This window comes from Ceratotherium simum, chromosome 16, assembly GCF_057802395.1.
Source record: "Ceratotherium simum simum isolate JZ-2026a chromosome 16, ASM5780239v1, whole genome shotgun sequence".
Classification (NCBI taxonomy): domain Eukaryota; kingdom Metazoa; phylum Chordata; class Mammalia; order Perissodactyla; family Rhinocerotidae; genus Ceratotherium; species Ceratotherium simum.
Window position 1 is genome coordinate 19,191,550 of NC_141915.1, and position 10,977 is coordinate 19,202,526.

Consider the following 10,977-nt stretch of genomic DNA (forward strand, 5'->3'; position numbering starts at 1 on the left):
TCATACCAGGCATGGCCAACAGGAAGCAACAAGAGCAGCTTGGGCAGGGTCTAGAGAGAAAGTCCATTAGGAGCAGGACCCAAGGAGAAAAGGAAGAAGGAGGCAGCTAAGGCTCCCAGTCACCAGAGAGCAGGGGAACCTCCCAGGCCATGGAGATTGGAATTAGTCTTGCTGCTGAAGCCTGGTCCCTGGCGTTACCTGTGGGGTGATGAGCACTGAGCCCATGCAAACTCCATAAGTCCTAGCCTGTCCCTTGGTGGGGTCTGCTCCGAACAGACTGGTGCCCTAGAGCCACACTGGCTGCCCGGCTGCCTTTAGGACTACCTGCCACAGTGCTGTGTGGCTCAGAATAGAGCCTTGGGTGAACCCTGCTGGAGCCTGACCCAAGGTTACCCTTTGTACATTGCACTGAATTGTCCCCATCCTGCCTTCCCTTATCTCTAGAATTTCTCCGAGTTATAACACAAGGACAGCAGCATGGAGATAAGTGTTTTCCCCTGACTAGCAATCAACTCACCTTCTGATAACAGCATCTTGCTTTGCCTGACCCAGCGGGGCAGCCTTGGGAGAATCAAAGTGCCTTCCTGCTCGCCAAGGAGTGGGCATGTGACCCAGCCAGGTCAGCTGGACTCTATTTCCTGGGAAATGGAATCTTGAGAGTGACAGAATAGGGCTACAGCTGATTTCTCCTGACAGCAGTGTCCTGTAAAGTGTATCTGATGCTTCCTGCTGCCTGCATTCCCAGAACCATGCTGCTTCTTGTCCTAATTGTGACCTGGCTGTTCAGCATTCTTCATATTCTGAGAGTTACCCTTCCAGGGCCTTCAAACAAATTCTCTTTAAAAAGACAGCCAAAATTTGTTTCTTTTCCTTGCAACTAGAGAATGCTAAATGACACAGATGGGCTGAATCTAAAAGTTGACATCACATTTAAGGGATACTTGTACTGGACTGAAAATGGGTCCAAAACCACCTACACTTGGGCCAGATGGTAGAAGTGCACTCAGGAGCAGAGAAGGAGGTGAGAGCTTGGGGATTCCCAGGAACAACATAGCAGGAGCCAGCAAGGCGGTGAGAGCGCCCCTTCTCCCCCCAAATATGGCTTCATTAATGGGGCATAGAATTTGGACAAGCCAGGTGATGCTCACGCGGCGTCCTCAGAGGGCTCTGTTCCTGCAAGAAAGGCCACTATGGGGAGGAATCTGGAAATCCCATCAAAGGAGGGGTAATTGAAGGAGCAGAGTGGTTCAGCCTGGGGCAGAGAAGGCATGCTGTCTTAAAATATCACGTTTTCAGTCATCTGACAATTATTCCTGGCAAGTCAGGCACTACTAGATAAGGCAAGACGTGTTCTCCTTCAGAGAACTAACCAGCTAGGATCTCGATGGGGGATGTACAGGGATCTGGCAGTGCCTGCTCTGGATGGGGCATGGGCTTCCTGGAGGAGGGGGTATCTAAGGTGAGTCTAGAAGGATGTGTAGGAAGGAGTTACTCCAGCAAATAGGCAAGTGGGGTGGGCATGGGGAGAGGTGCCTTCTAGGCGAGGGCAGTAGTGGGTGCCAGGGCTTACGGGGAGTAGGTGGAGTGTTTTGTGTGGAAGAGGCTGAATGTGACAGAGCTGGCGTCAGACCAGAAAGAGCCTCAGATGTCATGCCAAGGGAACCATTGAAGGTTTTTAAGTAGGCAAGCGACAAAATGAGATTTGCATTTTTAAAAGATCACTGCGGAGAAAGATGTGGAAGCAGAGCAAGACTAGAGTATGTGAGACAAGTTATGAGTTAGGTGGAATAGTCCCAAGAGGGAAGGGGTCTGGGCTGGTGGAGTGGCAGTAGGGACAGGGAAGGACAGGTGGATTGTTGGGTGGTAGAATAAGGGGAGAGGAGGAGAAGAAGAGGTCACAGAGGCTTCATCCACCAGGTAAGATATTGGAAGCAACAGAGCCATCCTGGCCATGCAACAGAACCTTGGGCAGCCAAATGCCCCTTTGTCACGACAGCCGGACTATGTCTAGTTTTCAGAGGCTGACACACAGTAATCAACCTATAAGGGACAACCTCATAGTTCCAAATGCCAATGTGTTAACTCCTAGAAGGGAATCAAACTTCACAAAATCCAAATAGATCTTCCCAGAGGGACCAGAGTACATGTGCCAGTCAACAGGGTCCTCTACCCACTCATCAAGGGCCCTGGAGGCTGGGAGGGTCATCAGAAGTCCAAGGGAGGAGGAGAATGAAGGTGTGCGTGTGGGTGTGTGGGGAGACCGAAAGGTTTTTTACGAAGACCGTGAGCAACTTGCCAGCAAGGACAGTTGTCCACTGATGTATCCACGGTACCTGTAAAGTGAATGCTCAAGTCTGCCCGATTCAACACCTCTCACCATGGAGTGGAAAAATTACCAAATTTCATCTTTCCCTTTGAGTTCCATTTTCTGGACATCTCCACCCTATCCTAGGCCACTCTTTTCTGTTGACACATTTTTCCACTACAAACAGTGCCTTATTTCTTACATGCTGTGGAAGTTAAGGATACAAAAGTTGAGAAACAGATTTACATGTCATATGGTGGAGTCCATTCCTAGAGCTTATAAATGCGATAAAATCCCTGTTTGTTATATGAATGTTTATGGGTACTTTTTTACAACTCAGGATTATTCAATGTATCCATGATTTGGGGGGGAAACATTAAAATATTGTTTTTGCAACAAGTCAATGACATGAAAAAAAAAGCAGACGCGGGGGATGATGAGGAATGGAGAGACTGTTCCAGAACAAAAGAGATTTAAGAGCCACAACATACCATTAAAATGCATTGTGTGGGCTTGTTTGAAGTCTAATTCAAACGTATCAGTCATAAAAAGACCTTTTTGGAAACAGTTATTGAATATCCAATATCAGACCATGTCAAAGAATTGTTGTTAAATTTTAAGATGTGATAATGACATCGTGCTTATGTGAGCTACTGTCTATATATTTTAGAGTAATAAAAATATGGGACGAAATGACAGAACATCATAAGGTCTGGAATTTGTTTTAAAATACTTCAGTAGGGCTGGCCCCATGGCTTGGTGGTTAAGTGCGCATGCTCCGATGCTGGTGACCCGGGGTTCGGATCCCGGGCGCGCACCGAGGCACTACTTCTCCGTCCATCCTGAGGCCGAGTCCCACATACAGCAACTAGAAGGATGTGCAGCTATGACACACAACTATCTACTGGGGCTTTGGGAGGAAAAGAAAAATCTTAAAATACTTCAGTAAAGCACAAAAATAGATGAATCTCTGGCAAGATTTTAATAATTGTTGAATCTAAGTGATGATTATATGGGGGTTTATTGCACTACCCTATTTTGTGTGTGTTTGAACATTTTCATAATCGTAAAAAAGTTGAAGATGGATTAAACAGTAGCAACAACAAAAATTAAATTTCTAGGGTACCACCCAATTCCCATTCTCTGGTCTTACTTAGGAGACAGGAGAAAATCGTTTTAAAGTCAGGAACAAGAGCTTGCTGACGCGGATTCTTCAACTGGGATTTTGTAGAGGATCGAGTAGGAGATTGTCATGTGGACGGGTTTTAGTGACTTTTATTGAAAAATTTCAAGAGGAAATTGAATACTAGTTTCTTTGCTTGAGAAAGGATTCTGTAATGAGCTGGCTGTCCACCAACAGTTCTACAGACCGGGAAGGCAGCAGAGGGCGGGGGCGAGAAGTCTGGCTTTGGAAGCAGACACATGAGGTGCCAGTCCTGTCTCTGACCCTTCATTAGCCACAGGATCTTTGATAAATCACTCAATCTCTAAAAGCCTCAGCCTCTCCCTCTATAAATGGGAAGGATAATAACCACTTTGGAGGGTTTTATTAGGATTAGTTAAGATATTTCTGTGCTTGGTACGTGGTAAATACTCAGTAACCATTAACGACTATTATTATTCTTGCTGCATTTGGGTCACTGACACTTCTTTATCATTATTATTATTATTTTGTAATACTACTTTTGCAGTTTCCTAAAAATTATGTATACAGGGAAAAGCGGAGGGAAATTCACTATCCAGAAGCTGGATGACTGCTCACATCAGTTTTTACAGGTTCTCTTTTATTCATGGAGATCACTCAGGATGTCTCCACACCGCTGCCACCTTTTCCAGAAATCGTTTTAGGATCCAGAGTGGAGGGATGTCCTTGCACTTCCAGTTAACATACTTAGAGTATATATTTGGAGACCGATTCAAGTCTATACTTTGAAAACAGAAGAAATAAAGTAAAGACAATAAAATATACATTGAACAAGAGATTCAAATATACATTTTGAAAACAAGAGGAATTACAGTGCACAAGTATATATCTGAAAGGAGATTCTGATGCATGTTCATAAAGAAAGGGGGTCACAGTATTTGCTCAGTGTTGTTAACATTTAGAAGATCTGATACAGGGGCCAGCGTGGTGGCGTAGTGGTTAAGTTCATGTGCTCTGCTTCGGCGGCCTGGCGTTCGCAGGTTCGGATCCTGGGTGTGGACCTACGCACCACTAATCAAGCCATGCTGTGGCAGGCATCCCACATATAAAGTAGAGGAAGATGGGCACGGATGTTAGCCCAGGGCCAATCTTCCTCAGCAAAAAAAAAAAAAAAATCTGATATAATGTGCTTTTGATTATGGGAAGCTTGTCTTCCTCTCTCTGAGAATGTACAAGGCCCACCTTTACATCTGTCTATTTATTAGGCTATGAAGACACTGTGAGAGACCCTGGAGGGAGAGGGGCATGGGAAGAGGCGGGGAAAGGAGGGCCAGCTACTGGCAATTGCAAACTACAACTGGAAACAAGGTCAAGAATCAGGAATCCTGCCAGCAATCCCACTTCTGGAAGTATATCCGAAGGAAATGAAACCACTGTCTCAAAGACATATCTGCACCCCCATCTTCACTGTAGCATTATTTACAATAGCCAAGATAAGGAAACAATCTAAGTGTCCGTCGATGGATGAATGGATAAAGAAGAGGTGGTGTGTGTATATATATATATATATAATGTAAAATTATCCATCCTTAAAGAAGGAAATCCTGCCATTTGAAACACCATGGATAGACCTTGAGGGCATTTTACGAAGAGAAATAAGTCAGAGAGAGAAAGACAAATACTGATGATCTCACTTATATGTGGAATCTAAAAAAACCCCAAACTCATAGAAACAGAGAGTAGATTGGTGGTTGCCAGGGGCTGGGGGTTGGGGGAAATGAGTGCAGGTCAAAAGGTACAAACTTCCAGTTATACGTAAGTTCTGGGGACGTGATATACAACATGATGATGACAGTTAACAATACTATATTATGAACTTGAAAGTTGCTAAGAGATTAGATCTTAAAAGTTCTCACCACAAAAAAAAAGGGAAAAGGTAACTACGTAAGGTGATGGACGTGTTAATTAGCCTTATTGTGGTAATCATTTTGCAATATATATGTGCATCAAATCATCCTGTTGTACACCTAAACTTACACAATGTTAAATGTCAATTATGTCTCAATAAAGCCGGGGAAAAGAGAAAGCAGCAGGAATCCTGCAAGAACCCTACACCGGTATTCGTTGTCTATGTTCCAGTTCACACCGGTGGTCATAAGGTGATTTGTCCTGTGCTCCAGGTGGATGTTTTTGATCCTTAATCCATCCTTTTAGAGATCTCCCACGTCTTCAAGTTTAGACACACTCTTGGATAGACAGTCCCATCACTTCACAAGTGCTCTTTAAATTTGCCCTGTTCCTTTATTGCTGAATGCCCCGTCACCCACCCTCAGGGCAACGAGCACGTGCCTGTGGCCCAAACCCATCACTTTCAGGTACCCGGTGACATTCCATCTGTATCTGAAGTACACAGCACTGGCTCAGCCCCGTGTTTTCCCTTTCCCACTCAGTCTTATAAGATAAAGGCAAATGTCAATGAGATATCAAAATAACTGCACAGAAAAACAAAGTGGGGAAGGCACCACAGGACAGCCTGAAGCACTGGTTTGGCGGGGCCATGAAGGTGTCCCAGCTCAGCCCCTGACAGGAGTGTTGGCGGATAAGTATGAAAGGGTCAGTGCTCAGACTGTGGAGCGCAGCTGGCTGCCTTGACAGGTTAACACCTGGAGAATGCAAGAATGCGTCTGCCGCTGTCATCCACTTCACCAGCTGGGGTTGGCTAGGGTTGGCTAACCTTTCACTTTCTCACTCCCCCTGACTAGGCTTCAGCCTCAGATACGCTTCCCTGAGATCACACTGGTCACGGAGATTAGACCTGCCTGTCCCCAAAGCTGCTCAGTCTGACCTTTGAGAGAAGAGCTAATCTCACCCCAGAATGTGTTGCATCTTCCTTGTTACATTCTCTAAAGGTGAGCTTGTCAAGGGGCACGTTTGCTTCATTCCTTAGTAATCAACATCCAGTTGATCCTTACTTAACCCACTGCAGTCTGATTTCTATCCTTCCCTTCCCTTATCCCACCTGCTGAGACTCCTGGGTTGTCCAGCGCTGACCCCTAATTGCCAACACTTCCCTAGACCTCTCTTTAGTATCCAGCATGTCCCCACTCTCTCTAGCGAATTCTCTTCCCTTGGCTTCCTCAACACTCTCTTCTGCTTCTCCTCCTCCCCCCCTCTGCCTGCTCCTTCTTCCTCTGTCCATCTGAACTGGTTGTGCTCCTCACTGACCCCTGCCCAGGCTCCCTGTCACTTGTAGTATCCTCTCAGGACGGTCTGTCCACTCCCATGTCTCTATCACACACATGCGGATGACTCCCAGCCCTGCCCTTTCTTGTGAGCTCTGGGTACAGCTGCCCATTGGAGCCCCCCTCCACCAGGATGTCATACGGGCACCTCAAACTCAGTGAGATCCAAATCGAACTCCTCAGAGGCATCATCTGGCCCCCGCCGACTTCTCTGGCCTCACCCTCTCTCCCCATTGCTGTGAGGTATAGCAATACCAGACTGTGGTGGGCTGGACACTAAAGTGGCCTTATAGCTAATTAAATCAACCTCAAATGGTAGGAAACAGAATGCTTTTCAGAGCCTTGGAATAGCAGCTTGGCATAGTGTCACAGTGATTCCATCTGCTTTATGTTCAGAAAGCCTCGTACAGGCCCTGTAGAAACCTTGGGATCTGATTCCCAGACAACGGTAGAGCCCAGTAAAGGGGCTGCATGGACATCCTCCAGGGCCAGGTGTTCTTTATATGAGTAAAGGCGAATGGCCCATCTTCAAGCTCAGCTCAACAGCCACCACCATCTCTGGCACCTGGACACAGCCACACAAAGCTCTAAGCCACACACATTTTCTCATTTGATCCTAACAACCACCCCATGGGTACATATTATTACTTCATTTTTCACAGACGAGGAAACAGAGGCCAGAAATTGTTTCATAGATGAGAAAACTGAGGCCAAAAAGGGACTTGGCTAAAGTCTCACAGTGAGATGGATATAATTACAGCTTCCACTTCAGTGCTATAAACACCCTTAGTTGTGACACAGATGCTGCGTTGACTTTTAGAGTTGGCCTGCGAGAAGCAACAACTCACAACAGGAAATGGATTTCCCCTCATGCTCTCTCCTCCCTTCTCCTTCATATTCAAAAACGAAGCTTTCTTCAGAAGCTGTGGCTGGCCACTTGCGGAAAAGCAGCACAGACTTCGGGTGTAAGCTATGACAAGGCTGCCAGTTGGACGAGGAATCCATGTTGCAATCATCTCTCCCACGGTGGTTGAGCAGATGGTCTTCTACCCGCATCACCCAACTGGGAGTGAAGAAACCATTACAGCTTCTGGCACTTCTCCAGAGTTTCCCAACAAAACTTACAGGGTTGTACAACACTGTCATCAGAGCCAATACTTGCCATTCCTGAGCCCATGGCAGACATAACTAATGGATCACAGGACTCCTTCCCACAAAGCTAGAAAAACAGCCTATCCCAATGCAGCAATCCATGCAGCTGCAATCAATCGACTGGAGTTGGTACATGCCACCAAACCTAGTTAACATGTCATCTTATTGCATGCCAGGCCCGTTGCTAGGAGATGCAGAGATGAATAAAACATTGTCTCTGCCCTCAAGTCTGGAGGCAGGATACTGGTAGGAGCTGGGAGGAGACAAACCTGTGGACACATATTTAGTATAACCTGGTTAAGTATAAAATTGGGATTAAATGTATGAACACTGTATTGTGGAAGCATATACAAAGCAATGACTAATTCTGCCTAGAAGAGGTGGGTCTTGAAGGATAAATAGGAGTTGAATAGTCCAAGCAAAGTGGGAAGGGTATTTCTGGCAAAGGCACTAACATCTACTAAGGCTTGGGACCCAGAAAACACTGGAACGGATGTAAGGAGAGGAAAACCTATACTCGGAGTGGGAAGGACCATTTTCCTGCAGCTTTCTAAGCCATAGATAGATACATCATCTGTAAAAATGGTAATAGTACCTACCTCATAAGGTTGTGGTGAGGATTCAATAAGATGATGTATGTAACACCCTCATATAGTACCTGGTTCAACAAAGCCAACTCCTATCGATGTCTCCAGAATACTAAGGGGCATGAAGCTGATCTTTGGCAACTGAGCCAGAAGAGGCTTAAAGTAGAGGAACATCACCAGGTTTTTAAAAATTTTCTATTTCTCATGATAAACATACATGTTTATACTAGAAGAGTTGAAAATATTTTAAAAAGAAAAAGAAGAAAAAAATCTTAGCTCACCCCTTCTACCCAGAGAGAACCTCTGTTAATATTTTGGTGCAGTGTCTTCCGGTCTTCACTCAGTACAATTCTTTTCTATACCTATGACCACATCATATGAACAAAAAGTTCTCTGATTTTTTCACATAAAACTGAAGACATAAGCAGTTTTCTATATTATTACAATCTCTTTGAATGTATCATTTCAATGGCTAGTATTCTTGAGTGGATCAATTGTAATTTACTCAACCACCTCCCCACTGTTGGATAAGGAGATTCTCTACAATTTTTATACAGTTGTCAATAATGTCATGGAGAATATCTTGGCACATAAGAGTTTTTTCTGTACTTCAAATTACTTCCTTAGGATAGGAACTCAAAGGAATTAGAGAATTTAAGGGTTTTGATGCAATGTTACCCAACTGTTTCCCACAAGGGTGCCTTCACACTCCCTCAGGAGTGTCTGTTTCACGCAAGCCTTATCATCTTTGGGCATTCTCATTTGAAACCAAATCTCTGCGAATGTGTCAGCCACAAAGAACAAAAGCAGAGGCCCAGCAGTCCCTTCATTATTCAGAAGCTGAAGAAGAGCTCACATGTGTGTCTCATGCACAGTTCTGGGTGACAACCTCTCTGTGCGTGGTTTTATCCCATTGTTTGATGGATGGGGGCAAGATCTTAAGTTGTATTCAAACATATTTAAAATATTAGCCCTTTGTCACATTTTAAAGGAATATTTTGTTTGTTGTTTGCCTTTTAAGTTTTTAATTCTGATGGAATTAAACCTACAGATCTTTTCTTCTGCAATCACTTCTTTCCCCTAAGGATTTGAAAGGGCAGGAATTTTTCACTCCCCCTGGGTAAGTCACCTCTCTCTCTCTCAACCTCAACTTCCTCATCTTTGAAGAGGGTGGGTAGGCAAAGATGTAATCTCTTGGCTTCCTTCTAGGTATAGAGTCTTGGACTCTGGACTCCACAGTGTGGCTCAACACTGCCAACCCTCTCCACATGCTCTGGGGCCCCAGTTGGGGAATTCTTTCTCCTTGAGGAGTTCATTTATTCATTCAACTACCACCTTCTGAGCACTTCCCATGTGCCAGGCATGCAGCAGTGAAGAAAACAAAGCCCCTGCTATCACTTCTAGTTAAGAGAGACAGATAACAAAGAAACAAGAAAGTTACAATTCAGATGGTGATATATACTATGGAAAAAAATAAAATGAGATAAGGGGTTAGGGAGTGCCGGGAGATGCGGGAGGGGAGTTGCTATTATATAGAGAAGGGTCAGGTGACATTTTTGCAGAGACCTGACAGAAGTGAGGGAGTCAATCAGGTGGAGATCTGGGAGAAGAGCATTCCACGTAGAGGGAACAACATATGCAAAGACCCGGAGGCAGGAGCCTGTTGGACAAGTTGGAGAGGGAGCAAGGAGGCCAGGGAAGCGAGAGCAAAGGGAACACGAGGGATGGAGTAGGGGGGAGGGTCAGAGAGAGGTAGGTGGTCTCAGGGCCTCATAATGACTTGGCTGTTACTGGATGAAATGGAAACCAGTGGATGGTTGTGAGCAGAGCAATGACCTGATTGTAGGTAGGTTTTAAAGGAGTTAGAAGAGGCCTCTAGTCTAGTGGACCCCACAGGCTCCAGCTCATGGATGAGCCGCACCCTGTCCCATTCCCAGCTTGGCCTGACCTCTCTCAGTCTTAGTTCTTTATCCAGGAAATAATTCTTAGGTTTCAGACGGGCACCCCACCTCACTGCAGCTGATCTAACCGGGTTAAGCTCTTGTGTAGGTGGTGGGGAGGGGAGGGAGCCAACCCAGGGGCTTGTATGTTTAATGTGGAATTTCCTATCTCTAGGAAGACCACAGAGTGGTGATGGCCGGGTGGGGTGGGGGGCGTCATTCAGTTCACCAGTACTAGCCAGCACCTCCCTACTCTGAACCTGGAAGTCTTTCTGGCTCAGGGGCGGTGGGGAATAGTCAATAAGCCAGCAACAAGCCCACGCACAGTCACGGTGGCCCAAAACAGAGCACTCACTACCCCAAGAATCAGGCCTGTGGATTACAGCACAGGGCCTGCCCCCAGAAATCCATTCGGCTGTCCTATTGTCAGGGAAGGTGGTCATTCCTGCTCTGCTCCTCCCAGACCAGACCAGGCCCCTGAATTAGCACTCCTGGAGTCCCACAACTCCTCTCCTTTAAAGCACTTTCCACAGTTGAGATCTTACATGAATTAGTAGGATTCTTTGATGTCTCTCCCCATCCATTCTAGAAACTATAGGACCTGGTA

General features: G+C 45.6%; 1 protein-coding gene across 1 annotated transcript in view; it reads right to left on the bottom strand.

Annotated features, from left to right (window-relative positions):
* Window positions 1–10,977, bottom strand: part of SLC13A2 (solute carrier family 13 member 2) — a 74,158-nt gene that overhangs the window by 61,621 nt on the left and 1,560 nt on the right. The gene's annotated exons all lie outside the window — the stretch shown is intronic.